This window comes from Mauremys reevesii, linkage group 3 (genome assembly GCF_016161935.1).
Source record: "Mauremys reevesii isolate NIE-2019 linkage group 3, ASM1616193v1, whole genome shotgun sequence".
NCBI lineage: Eukaryota > Metazoa > Chordata > Testudines > Geoemydidae > Mauremys > Mauremys reevesii.
Genome location: NC_052625.1, coordinates 111,159,427 through 111,173,930, shown reverse-complemented (window position 1 = coordinate 111,173,930; position 14,504 = coordinate 111,159,427). Strand labels below are relative to the sequence as shown.

General features: G+C 42.1%; 1 long non-coding RNA gene across 5 annotated transcripts in view; it reads right to left on the bottom strand.

Moving 5' to 3' along the window:
• Window positions 1-430: 430 nt before the first annotated feature.
• LOC120401854 overlaps window positions 431-14,504 on the bottom strand; it is a 33,678-nt gene continuing 19,604 nt past the window's right edge. For all 5 annotated transcript variants that reach the window (XR_005596788.1, XR_005596790.1, XR_005596786.1 and 2 more), the window contains 3 exons: window positions 11,420-11,625; window positions 3,288-3,404; window positions 431-697 (listed from right to left, as the gene is read on the bottom strand). This is a non-coding gene — a long non-coding RNA (uncharacterized LOC120401854). The remainder of the gene's footprint in view (window positions 698-3,287; window positions 3,405-11,419; window positions 11,626-14,504) is intronic.

The window sequence follows — 14,504 nt, the reverse complement described above, 5'->3', positions numbered from 1 at the left end:
GGACAGATATAGAACTACAGTCTCAAAAGTATATATTTTGGAGGCCTTTTGAAATGTACTAGCATTAAAAGGTTTGGTAAATCCTTGGATTGCAGAGTTTTAGAAGATAATTTTTGTCTAATAGATTGGAGAAGTTATTTAGTTCTATTCTGCTTATTTGTGTCTAGGCGGCACGTGGCTAACTATCAGGTTAAGTCCTCAAGCAAGGCAAAACCCAGTCATCTTGCCTTTATATGGTGAGTTTTGTGATAATTGGTGCTTGTCTGAAAGGCCCAACTCCTAGAGTCCTGTTATTACATGAGATCAGCTTTTGTTTTTAAAGTAAATGTATAGCAGAGAAAACCTTGAAAACAAACCCTAAACCACAAACATCAGAAGGCAAATAAAAAGAACACAAAACGTATTATTTTTCATGATGGATGAAACTCATTTTGGATGTTTGGGATTGGCCATATTGCAGAAGTTTCACAAGTAACTGCACAGATCACTGAACATTAGAGAGGGATTAGGCAATGATTATTTTTTCCTCTCTCTTCAGTTTGTTTGCTTTTTGCACTGGACAGGGCTCTGTGGAGAGATGGTTTCATTTCCTGGTCTCATTCATAGGCATGATCACATGACTAGCTCCTGCTCTAGCAGCTGTTATGCACTCTCTCCTTCAAGTGCCTTCCTTATCCCTTAAAATCTCTTCAGGGACCTGGGGATAAAACAAATTTGATAAATCCACTAAGCAGGTGACTACAAATCCCATCAGGCCCCTCCCCACTGCACATCCCCTTCCTTATGTCTAAGTAAAGGTCCTGTTAGGTTCACTCCCTCAGGGGCACCTGGCATTGGCCACTGTCGGTAGACAGATACTGGGCTAGATGGACCTTTGGTCTGACCCGGTACGGCCTTTCTTATGTTCTTATGTTATGTTCTGAATCAGGAAATGGCTGGGCTTTGTTTGGAAGCCAACAGCTGCAGAGAAGCTGAAGCAGCAACCTCCTGGCAGCATGGAAAACTGAATGCAAAGAAGAATCCTCAGGAACTGTATGCAGAGCTGCATTTGGAACAGGCTTTGAACATCAGATGATACAGACTAGCCAGGTGCAGGTCTGGGTGGGACTTACAGGAGAGTGGCTTGGCAAGGAGCCAGTGCAGAGGGGCCCCAGTGAGAGACACTAACTCAGCCTTGCTTGGAACTCTGAAAGAACCTATTAGCTTGGAATAGACAGGACTGAAGAGGGCATCCCAGCCGTTAGGCCTGAAGAGATCTCACTCTTGATTGGGATGCTCCAAGGAGCATGTAACTGTTGAGCTGTAACTGTTGAAGCCTCTGTAGCTAGGATATCTGCAGACTTTCTCTTTCCTGCCAGCCCTAATACAATACCTTTTCAATTAGCCATGTTTCTGAGTAGTTATTGGGACCCACCAGGGCTAGTGCCTACGTGGCACCTACAATGCTTGCCTCCACACCACAATACACCTGGAATGCTACTGGCACCCTAGGAGTCTGAGGTACTGAGCACCCCCTATAACTACACAAAGAAGCAAAGGTGTCATAGAGCAAAATAGGGGATGATAGTAATATAAGGGGAGTCTCCTTTTCCTTGCATGGGTATAGAGAGAGGAGCAAAAGAACAGTTGGGAGAACATCTTCCTACATGCTTTTTTTACTTTCTGTAGAGCTAAGAGAGATGGAAGGTGAGCCAAGGGGGTACAGCAAAACTAATGGAAACTGCACAAGGGCCAGGAAAGCACTAACAGCCAGGTAGGTGAGTGAGAGCTATCCCATCCCCTCTCCATTGGTCCTGGATGTTCCTTATCTCCCCAGTGGGCCAGGCAAAACAGAGGGAGCCTTTAGCTCCCACTTCCCACATCTCCCCCCAAAGAGCCAGACACACTAGTGACAATGGGAAGCAGCAGGGAGAACTGACAAGCTGTTTATTCTCCAAATCCCTCGGTGAGGCAAAAGTAGCCCTGAGCTGCAGCAAAAGTGGGTGTAGGTCCCACCCCTACCCTCTCCTCTGACCTCTTATGAGCCTGGCAAAACATGGAGAAACACCAGGCAGTGGTGTGGTGCATGTGCTCACCTGCCAGGAATTCGCTGGGAGAGACGGTGAGCAGCAGGGACAGACACACACACTCTGGTTCTATTGATAGCTTGGGGAGTGGCAGGACCACAAGATTGCAAACCCCAAGCAGTAAAAAAAATCAGGACATCTGCTTAAAAATCCGACATTTTTTTAAAAAAAAATCCATTTTACATTCTTTTTATTTGCCTGCTGCAAGCACTCAGGTCACATTTTCAAGATTTGTTCCACCAACATAAGGACTAGAAACTTACTTCTTTTTTTGGCAACAAAAGCTGAGAGTCTCCAGTAGTCAGGTGACTCCAGGAGCTGAACTTTGAGAAAAACACCAAATATTGTGAGACATGATAAAATCTCAGGAATTGGCAACATATAACTGTAAGCTCTTTGGGATAGGGATTGTCATTCCGTTATATGTGCATACAGTGCCTAGAACAATGGGGCATCGATCTCTGCTTGGGGCCTCCATGGCTATGTCTACATTGAAATAAAACACCTGCAGCTTGCCAGTGTCAGCTGACTCTTGGGCTGCAGGGCTATGACATCTGCAGAGTAGATGTCTACAGTTTTATAGCCCTGTTGCAGTTTTATAGCCCTGCAATCCCGAAGTGCCTGAGCCCACTGCAGCTCAGGTGTTTTATTGCAGTGTAGGCATACCCCTCCTATGTGCTATCTTTCTGCAAAGAACAGGAACTCTTCCACCACTGTCTCCACATTCACTCCACCCAGCCCTGGGAAATGGCAGCAGCAGCAGGAGGAAGCAAGAGCAGACCATTTGCCTGCTCTTGCAACAAGGTAAAAAAGGAAAAAAGAAAAAAACGATTTATTTGCCGCCGAAGAGGAAGAGACGGAGTGAAGGACCCACTGCCAAATAGCCGCTGAAGACTTGCCCCAATAATGGACAGACCCAGGCACCTGCTTCCTTCACTGGTGCCTGGAGCCGGCCCTGCAAGGTCGGCATAGCATGGGTCTCAGTGATCCAGTTCAGGCAACTGATGCCCGCTGTCAAAACCAGACAGTTTGTTTGGGTGGCAAAGAGCAACAGGGGAGAGAAAAGGGGAAAAACATTATTAGAAAACGTAGAAATAAATGCGGCTGGTGATCATCAGGAGAAGGAACACTTTACAAAACTGCTTTGATGTCACTGTGGTAAAATTGACTAAAAGTTTCATGCTGACAGTGTCCCTGTAACTGACACACCCTGGTACCTACAGTGGCTTACTCTGTGAAAAGTACTCTTGACAAGCTTCTCCTCTCTGTATCAATGACGATGACTTCTGCAGTATTTTCATTGGTCTGTTTGTCATCAACAGTGTCTGCCTTCCTTTCCTGTGGAAATAAAAGATATGGGCAAGAGAAGAGACATATTTGGTAATATTTCTCTTCAGAACTTCCTCCTCATAAGGTTGCCTCAGCTGCAGAAAATTAAAGGGGGAAAAAAATCTTGGAAATAGTTCCAGACAGACCTTAATGCCTGCAAATTTGTCTAAGTAAGCCAAGTCCAGAAAAGCAGAACACGAAGAAGGTTCATTATTTGACTGCTAGGGACGCTCAAATAACCAGACACTCCAGCATTTATGATGTTCACATTTCAGACGGCTCGTCTTTCACATCACACCCCCCTGGTTCTCGCATTCCCCTTAGTCCCCAATGCCTCTGCCACTTTTAAAAAGAAGAAGAAAAATATTCTTTAAAGTACTTATAGGGAAACAGTCTGTTCACCCAGCACTTTGCTCAAATCAGGGACACTCATAGCTCCTTTGATTACTCCAATCAGGTAGTTTGTGTGATTGATATAGAGCTCTCCCTCAAACAGTGTAAAACACTTGAGTTAATCACAACACCATTGATTGGCTGGGATTTCATCAAATTCAGGATATTAGGCAAAGGTCTCTGATTCATGGGTCCATCTGAACTGCACTCATGGAAGGGCCTGGGGATAGTGTATCTCTGATTTGGGGGCTGCTGGTGGCTAGTTCAGCATATTTTAGAGTAACATAAGGGCTGCTCTATCCTACACACATCTACAGTGGCCACAAAAGGGCTGCTTTGCCCCTATTCTTGCCGGCAAGTTAAAGAAGTATGGGCTGGATTAATGGACTGTAAGGTGGATAGAAAGCTGGCAACATCGTTGGGCTCAATGGGTCCTGATCAATGGCTCCATGTCTAGTTGGCAGCCAGTTTCAAGCGGAGTGGCCCAAGGTCGGTTCTGGGGCCGGTTTTGTTCAATATCTTCATTAATGATCTGGAGGATGGCATGGACTGCACTCTCAGCAAGTTTGCAGATGACACTAAACTCGGAGGAGTGGTAGATACGCTGGAGGGTAGGGATAGGCTACAGAGGGACCTAGACAAATTAGAGGATTAGGCCAAAAGAAACCTTATGAGGTTCAACAAGGACAAGTGCAGAGTCCTGCACTTAGGACAGAAGAATCCCATTCACAGTTGCAGACTAGGGACTGAATGGCTAGGAAGCAGTTCTGCAGAAAAGGACCTAGGGGCAGTGGTGAGCTCCAGCCGGTTCGCGCCGGTTCACGCGAACCGGTTGTTAAATTTAGAAGCCTTTTTAGAACCGGTTGTTCCAAGACAACCAGTTCTAAAAAGCTTTTAAATTTAACAGGCTCCGGCAGCTGTCTGCCCCGCCCCAGCTCATCTCCCCTTAATGTTCCGCCCTCCTTCTCCTCCCATTCCCCGGCTTCCCGCGAATCAAATGTTCGCAGGAAGCCTGAAAATGCAAGCTGGGAGTAAGGAGCAGGGGTTGGATGTGGTGAGGGCAGCAGAGGACAGAGAGAGGGGGGGGGGGGGGGCAGGGGGGGCAGGGGGGGGCATCAAGAGGAGAGGAGAGGAGATGGGGGGGGGGGGGGCAGGGGGGGACAGGATGAGAAGCTGGATATGAGTCAACAGTGTGCCCTTATTGCCAAGAAGGCTAACAGCTAGAGAAGAATGAGGGGATTTGATAGCTGCTTTCCCAAAGAGGATGGATCTAGACTGTTCTCAGTGGTAGCAGATGACAGAACAAGGAGTAATGGTCTCAAGTTGCAGTTGGGGGGTTTAGGTTCTCCTTCCTTAGAGGTTTTTAAGGTCAGGCTTGACAAAGCCCTGGCTGGGATGATTTAGTTGGGAATTGGTCCTGCTTTGAGCAGGAGGTTGGACTAGATGACCTCCTGAGGTCCCTTCCAAACCTGATATTCTATGATTCTATGATTCACCATATCTCAAAAGAAACATTAGAATTGGAAAACATACAGAGCAGGGCAAAAAAAAAAGTATTAGGGGTATGAAACAGCTTCCATATGAGGAGAGATTAAAAAGACTAGGACTTTTCAGCTTGGAAAAGAGACGGCAAAGAGGGGATATGATAGAAGTCTATAAAACAGTGACTGATGTGGAGAAAGTGAATAAGGAAATGCTATTTACTTCTTCTCATAACACAAGAACCAGGGGTCACTCAATTAAATTAATAGGCAGCAGGTTTAAAACAAACTAAAGGAAGTATTTCTCCATATTACAGTCAATCTGTGGAACTCATTGCCAGGGGATGTTGTGAAGGCCAAAACTATTATGGGATTCAAAAAAGAATTAGATAAGTTCATGGAGGATAGCTCCATCAATGGCCATCAATTAAGATGTTCAGGGATGCATCCCCATGCTCTGGGTGTCCGTAGCCTCTGTTTGCAAGAAGCTGGGAGTGGACAACAGGGGATGGAGCACTTGATGATTACCTTTTCTGTTCATTCCCTCTGAAGTCCCTGGCATTGGCCACTGTCATAAGACAGGATCCTGGCTTAGATGGACCGTTGATCTGACCCACTGTGGCCATTCTTATGTTCAAAAAAAGCCTTTCAACACAAAAAGAGTTTAATTTGAAAAACTGTGACAAGGTCTAGCGGAAAATAGACTCGGTGAGGGCTGACATTCCTACAGGATCTGTTCCATTAAACTCTGTAATACACTGGATTGCCCATTGTTGCTTTCATTGACCTCAGATAACAAGGAGGAGAGGTCAGAATGTTAAAACAATTTGTCTTAACATTTTTATTTTTACAAGTTACTAGATTCTTGAAAACTTCCAGTGTGGTGCAGTTTGTCAAATCCCTGCTTTTTGTCATGATTTATATCAAACAAATTTTTTCCCCTCCAGAACCACTGCCATGTTCTGTACACATTTGAAAAAAATTCCAAAGTTAGAAAAACTTAATTAGACAGTCATGCACCCATTGGGGTTATTTTCTTCCCCATCATTTCTGATTACCATTATCTTCTTATCCACCTACCACAATTAGAGCACATTCTCTTTTGATTTCTGACTGGATGACTTATGGAACTAATCAGCATGAAATTCATATTCTAAAAGAGAACATGCAAGTTGAAATTTGCTTTCAGTGACTATTTTAGTGTTCAATTATAACATTCACTTCCCTTGAATCTCAGTGTAGCAAAGCTTGATTGACTGAATGTTCATCAAAAGCAAACAAAGCCGTGAATATAGTCAAACTGAAATGCGTTTTTGAAAGTGAATAAATAATTGCAATATTTTTTCTAGTTTGCTCAAATCTTCTTTTGAAGTTCACCTATACCGAGTAGATACCTGATAATTAAGTCTACAATTTGGTCACAGAGGTCCCGGAAGTCACGGAATCTGTGATTTCCACAGACCTCCATGACTTCAGCCTGCAGCAGAGTACCCCTGCTTCTCAGATTGGTGGGGGTCCCCAACAGCTCCCCAGCCCCAGCCCCCATGGGTTTGGGGGTCCCCCAAAGCTCCCCTGCCACCAGCATCAATGGGGGAATCCTCCTGCAGTTTCCCAGTCCCTGTGGCTGGGGGGGGGGGCTCCCCTGCAGCTCCCCAGCCTATGCGGGTGGGTGGGAGAGTGGAATCCCCCGACAGTTCGGATCCCCAGCAGCTTCCCAGCCTCCACCGGGAGTGGGGGAATCTCTGGGGATCTCCGGAGCTCCCCAGTTGCCATGGGGGGATCTCCCGCAGCTCTCCAGTCCCCACAGATGTGGGGGACACCCACAGCTCCCTAGCCACTTCAAGTGACAGGGGAACCCCTGAAGCTTCCCTGCCTGTGGGAGAGGGGAAATCCCGCAAAGAACCCCAGTCCTGGGGCAGCAGGGGATTCCCCACAGCTCCCCGGCCACCACAGGGAGGGGGGTCCCTCCCAGCTCTCAGCCACGGGGGCAGGGTGCTTGACCCTCCTCCCTCCCTGTTTTGTCATGGACATTTTTAGTAAAAAAAGTCAAGGACAGGTCACGGCTTCTGTGAATTTTTGTTAATTGCCCATGACCTGTCCGTGACTTTTACTAAAAATGTCCATGACAAAATCGTAGCCTTACCAATAATCATCCAAAGGGGAGGTTATAACAAGATTAGAAAAATAAACAGCCTCCTTTGTATTTTACTACATTACATATGTCCAAATGTACAGCAGTAAATAATCGTAGATGTCTGTATATTAATGGAAGAAGTATGGGGAATAAACAGGAAGAACTAGAAATACTAGTGGATATAACTTTTATAACAATTGGCATCACAGAGACTTGGTGGGATAATTCAAATTACTGGAATATTGGAATAGAAAGGTACAGCTTGTTCAGGATGGACAGGTGGGGAAAAAAGAGATGAGTTATTACCCAATATACCAAAGATGTATATACTTGCATACTAAGGTTGAGAAAGAAGTGGGAGGCAGACCCATTGAAAATCTTAGAGTGAGGATAAGAGGGGTGATGTCATGGTAGGGGTCTTCTATAGACTACTTAACCAAGAAGATGACATGGATGAGACTTTAAAAACAAACAAACAAACAAACAAAATTATTCAAAGTATAGGACTTGGTTGTGAAAGAGGACTTCAACTACCCAGACATCTGTGAGGAAAATAATGCAGCAGGGCACAGATTACCAACATGTTCTTGGAAAGCATTGGAGACAACTGTTTATTACAGAAGATGGGGAAAGCTGCGAGGGGAGAGGCTGTTCTAGATTTGATCTGACAAGTAGGGAGGAACAGTTTGAGAATTTGAAGGTGGAAGGCAGCTTGGGTGAAAGTGATCATGAAATGACAGAGTGATCTAAGAAATGCTAGAAGGGAAAACAACAGAATAAAAACAATGGACTTCCAGAATGCAGACTTTAGCAAACTCAAAGAATTGGTAGGTAAGATTCTGTGGGAAGCAAGTCTAAGGAAAAGAAGAGTTCAGGAGAGTTGGCAGTAGTTTTTAAAAGAGACATTATTAAGAGCACAAGAGTGAACTATCCCAGTGCGCAAGAGAGATAGGAAGTCTAGTAAGAGTCCACCCTGACTTAACCAGGAGATCTTCACCAACCAGAAACTCACAAAAAAGTGGGAACTAGGTCAAATTACAAAGGATGAATATATACTTTTAAAAAAAGCACCGCAAGCATGTAAAGACTATATTGGAAAGGCCAAAGCACTAAACGAGATTAAACTAAGTGAGCACATAGAAGATATCAAGAAAACATGTTACAAATAAATTAGAACAAAGGATAGAGTAGACCTATTACTCAATGAGGAGGTAAAGAAAATAACAGAATATGTGGCAATGGCTGATGTGTTAAATGACTTTTTTTATTCAGTTTTCACCAAAACGAAATGTGTAAATGAGCTAGGATCTGAGGCGTAAATAGGGAAAGAACAAGCTATGAATTACTTAGACAAGTTAGAAGTCTTCAAGTTGGCAGGGCCTGATGAAATAAATCCTAGAAATACTTAAGGAACTGGCTAAAGAGAGCTTTGAGCGATTAGCGATTATCTTTTAGAACTCATGGAAGATAGGAGAGATCCAAGAGGACTGGAAAAGGGCAAATATAGTGTCTAACTATGAAAAGGGGAATAAGAAAAACACAGAGAATTATAGACCAGTCAACTTAAATTCAATACCCAGAAAGATAATGGCACAAATAATCAATTTGTAAGCACCTAAAAATAAGGTGATAAGTAACAGTCAACATGGATTTGTCAAGGACAAATCATGTCAAACCAAGCAATATCCTTCTTTGACAAGGTAATAAGCCTTGTGGATGGGGGGAACAGCAGATGTGATATATCTTGACTTTAGTACATCTTTTGATACTATATCGCATGACCTTCTCATAAGCAAATTAGGGAAATATAGCCTAGATGAACCTACTTAAAGGTCAGTGCAAAACCATACTCCCATTAGTTATCAATGGTTCACATTCAAGCTGGAAGGGCATATCAAGCGGGGTTCCACAGAGATTTGTCCTGCATCTAGTTCTCTTCAATATCTTCATCAATGATTTGGATAATGGCATAGAGAGTACACTTATAAAGTTTGTGGACAATACCAAACCGGTAAGGGTTGCAAGCACTTTGGAGGACAAGATTAGAATTCAACATGATCTTGACAAACTGGAGAAATGATCTGAAATAAATAGAATGAAATTCAATAAGGACAAATGCAAAGTACTAGTCTTAGGAAGGAACACTCAGTTGCACAAATACAAAATGGGAAATGTCTGCCTAAGAAGGAGTACTGCAGAAAAGGATTTGGGGATTATAATACATCACAAACTAAATATGAGTCAACAATTTAATATTGTTCCAAAAAAGCACATCCCAGAATATTGTTTATTAGCAGGAGTGCTATAAGCAAAAAATGAGAAGTTAATTCTTCCACTCTATTTAGCATTGAGAAGGCTTCAACTGAAGTACTGTGTCCAGTTCTGGGCAACATATTTTGTGAAAGATGTGGACAAACTGGAGAAAGTCCAGAAGAGAGCAGCAAAAATTATTATAGGTCTAGAAAACATGACCTTTGAGAAAAGACTGAAAAAACTGGGTTTGTTTAGTCTGGAGAAGAGAAGACTGAGGGGGAACATGATAACAATCTTCAAGTACATAAAATCTTGTTATAAAGAGGAGGGTGATAATTGTTTTTTAATCCACTGAGGACAGGATAAGAAGTAATGGGCTTAAATTTCAGCAAGGCATATTTAGGTTAGACTTTGGAACGATTTCCTAACTGTAAAGGTAATTAAGCAATGGACCAGATTACCTAGGGAGGCTGTGGAATCTCCGTCATCAGAGGTTTTAAAGAACAGGTTAGACACCTGTCAGGAATGGTATAGGTAGTACTTGAGTCCTGCTTCAGTTCAGGGGACTTGACTAGATGACTTATTGAGGTTCCTTTCAGTCCTGCATTTCTATGATTCTGTGATTCTAACCAGCAAACTGTTTGGCTTTCTATCTGATGACTCTGTTTATACTGCTTAAATAAGAGTTGTTTTTAACAGATTCATATATTTTAAGGTCAGAAGTGACCAATAGATCATCTATTCTGAACTTCAGCATAACACAGGTCATAGACTTGGATTCTTTTGCAAAGCTTTACATAATGACAGATTACCTCTGTCTGTAAATGTGAAGTTAAACAAAACTCAGCTCTTCTCCCTCCTCTTCCAGTAGGCTGATGAAGAAACTGCAGTCTAGAAATTGTTTTGTAAGGATACTGTTTATAGTATGAACAGAACAGACAGAAATATGAGAAGACCTCTGAAGCTGCCAAAAATCTCATTTTTTGCAAAAATAGCCCTTGGGTTTTGAGAAAGTACTGTAGGAAAAAATGTTGTTTAAATGAGAAGTTCTATCCCACCAAAAATAATTATTCCCTGACATCAAAAATATTTAGTGGAACTCCCTGCAGTCCTTATTGCTAGGGATAGTCCATGTGGCACCCCCTCTTCTGTCTGGTTGTGCAAATTCTTTTCTTTGACCCAAGTTCAAGAGCTTGCAAGGCAGATGTAACTCCTAGGTTACTCTAGAATATTTACTGCTTTGTGATTAGGCCTAAATCCAGCCCTGTTACCCTTCCTAATTCACCCCTTCCATAAACATAAAATCCCTGGGCATACTGAGTCCTTTCTTAAGTGACTTGACCATGCAAGGTGCTGAGCACCTCTTGCAAGGCCCAGGTATCTTCAGTCTCATTTATTTCATCTTACCAGAGGTTGCTAGTACCTCACAGAGCGGAGTCTTATGTGGTAACTACAAAAAGAGCATTTTGTTTTCAATAGCGAGCATCGATTGATGAGCATAAGGCTAAAAAATCCTTTACTTTAACGCTATCCTCAGAGATCCTGGGCCATATCTTCATCTGGTATAAATCAGCATAGCTACACTGACTTCAATAGATCTAGGACAGTTTACACTAGCTGAAGGTCTCTCTCAGTGAAAGAAAATAATAGCTACAATCCTCGGAAGCAGCTTTTCATTTCAGATCCCTCTGCAATCAGAACCTCCTCGTCCTTAATTCTTTTGGGAAATGGACTCTGCTTATTTCCCCCTTTATGATACTTACTGCTATTGTTTTGTTCTCATCTTTACGCCCATCTATTATGTGAGACAGAAGCTTTGGTGGCTGAAGAGAATATATTTTTCCCCTCGAGCAGTAGTTTCTTGATGTACCATGGGATCTGTCTCCCGTTTATTATGTATGTTACTTTCCATTAGTGTAACAGAAAGCAACTGGTGTTGGTTGTTCCCAGAACCAGGGCTGCTCCCTTCCTTGATGAAGAGATAAAAAGAGGGGGAACAAATTAATACAATCATACACATATGTTTATGTAATTAAACATTATTTTATTTCCAGAATATTATTTACTTGAAATTGGAAGACAGTGTAATGATGTCCTGTATTTCCTTTCTGTTTTGTTACCTCACTTATCCTCATTTTATACTGATGTTCTCTGTCTGTTTGTGGGCCAAATTCTTGCACATTTTGCACATTGAGTATTACCTTACTTGGTGATTAGCTCCTCTGAAATCAGTGGGTCTGCTCAACATGAGTTGAGCAGAATCTGGCTATGTATAATAGACTGTAAGCTTCATGGGACAGAGGCCTTATATAATTTTATACGGGTACTCTAGCTATTAAGTATTGTACACATCTATGTAGGTATTTAATAATTAATAAAGAGTCATTTGTGACCTGGGTGATGTGTGACTGTGATCCTAGTGCATAGCTAAAGTGGTGTTTGTGTGCATGTGCAGGGTGGTAGCTAGAAGCTAAAATTTGTGAGATCTTCAGGTGTGTTGCAAGAGGTAGGGGTGTTCATAGGATAGTAAAAAGCTATTGGAAGAGAAGGTCCCTCCAGTGACTGAACAGAGCCAATTATCTGGATATTTTGGGGGGGGGTGAGGCTACTTAAGTTTGGAAATCAAGGTAACTGAAGGAATTTCATGGATGAACATTATCTGATTAGGATAGTAGCAAGTTTCCAAAAACTAAGGTATGAATAATCAAAACTCTACTATATAAGGGATGTTGCTGTATGGGAATCTTAGACAAAAGCTGAAGTGCAATACATTAAAAAACAAACAAAAACAACATCAACAACAACAACAACACACTCATATCTTGCAAAGGAAGTTTTCCTTAGCAGCTTGACTGCTTCCTAGTGTTCAAGAGACATTCAAGTACACAGGACCTGTTGTGTTGTTGAATATACTGTACCATCTTCATCCTAACTAGTGATTAGGATGATGAGAAAGTAAAAAAGTCTAGCTGTTTGGATGATCATATAAAGAGTGTGGTTGCTTAGTGAACTTATCCAAGACTGTTTGGTCTAGAACTTAGGCTTGCCAGTGCCCATCAATGGGCATAAAAATTTAAAGAATTGCTCATAACTCTTCATTGTATCAAAGCCACAAATACCCCAAAAAACAACTACTTGTATTTTGCGACTAAGGGTTTGGGGCTAAGCTAAAAAGTAAGAATATGAGAGGCACACAAAAATGGAAAAGTTAGGTGACCTCTGTTTAACCTGAAAAATAAGTTGAGGTTTAGTTCTGGGTGAAGGGTCATGTCAGTTTTTCTTGTAATTGAACCAAACAGGTTTGCTCATCTGTTGCCCTAACATTTTGTCGAGTACACTATCATGTCAGCAGAGCAGCAGGTGCTGTGGAGGACTGGCAGTGCAAGCAATAGAAAAATCTAGGTCCCTAATCATCAAGTATTTGAAAACAAAAAATACTGCATATGACTGGGATACTGTTTCTTTTTAGAAGCATTTAGGCTATGACTTCACAGGGTACATTTATAGAGGGGTATGGGTCAAATTAAAGCACACAATCTCTAATAATGCAGTGTACACAGTATTCATCCAAATGGTCATCAATTTGAGAGCAGTGTGAGAGACGAGATTCAAAGGAATCATTGAGAAGGAAAGGTTATATTCCAAAAGGTAAGCATGGTGGAATTTACCTGTAGTACATTTGTACCTATTGGAGCTAAGGTTTCCCAAGAGCTCATGTATACCAAATAGCCTGATCTTTCCAAGTCATTGTGCAATAGGTTAAACTGCTGAATGAATGATGGCTGCGCTATGCCCAAAGAATGCTTTGAAGGTGACAAATGTTCTTGTCCTTAACCCACTCAGGTCAATGCAATGGCAGCCAAGACTGTATGACACTGTTACTAACACTATTATTAAATTTATATGAGATATCTGTTTGAAAAGAATCAAGATAATCTCAAATTATGAGACCCCTGATAAAACAGCAAACAGCTTCAAAGCAAAACAAATACAAGAGATTTTCTAGTCTGGTATTTGTTTACCTGCATGAGGAAGGTCTGAAAGCCGTATGTATTTATTACACAATTTGGCAGCATTTTTGGACAAAACTTGGAATGCACTGAACTTTCTAACTTTTATCAGACAAAGACAACCTTTGTCCCTTCCCCACTTGCTCCCTCCTCTGACTCCTCACTCTCTAGAGAAGTACAGAGCTGTTCCAATTCTTTTTTCATTCAATTTTCTTCCTTCAGTTTCCTTTACCACTTTGCACCTGTTTTCAAAATGCTAAGTGAAGTTATTCCTCACCCCTGGGAGAGACAGATGGACTCAGAGAGCCCTATTAATGGAATCTTCCTTAGTGTACTGGACTAGAAATAGCTTCCTCCAAACAAACTGTGTAGTTAAACACAGATGGCTTCTTCACAAGGGAACATGATGACTTCAGAAGATGGGCAGTACCGCACACACATTGGAAGAGTAAATCTCAGACTGTGAATCCTCCTGCAGGGTGACTGTAATTACATTGAAGACAGCCCTTCTGTGAAAGCAAACTTTGTTCAGCCATCAGCCTGGGGGATATGCTGTAACTCTCTGAATCATCTCAATTACAAAAGCTTCCATTAGGTGCGCCCAATAAAAGCCACATAGCTTGCTAACAGTGACTGGAAATTCCCTGCTAATTGTCAATTTGGCCACTCTCTAATGTGAAGGTCAACAATTTTTTGCCCCTGGATGTACTCATTTTAAGAGAAATCATTCAGGTCTTAATTCTCCACCTATAAAATATATAGAACAAAATGTTCTGGTTCATACAGTATATTTATATTCTATTTCCCAATGTGAAATAACTCTCCTGTCACAAAATCT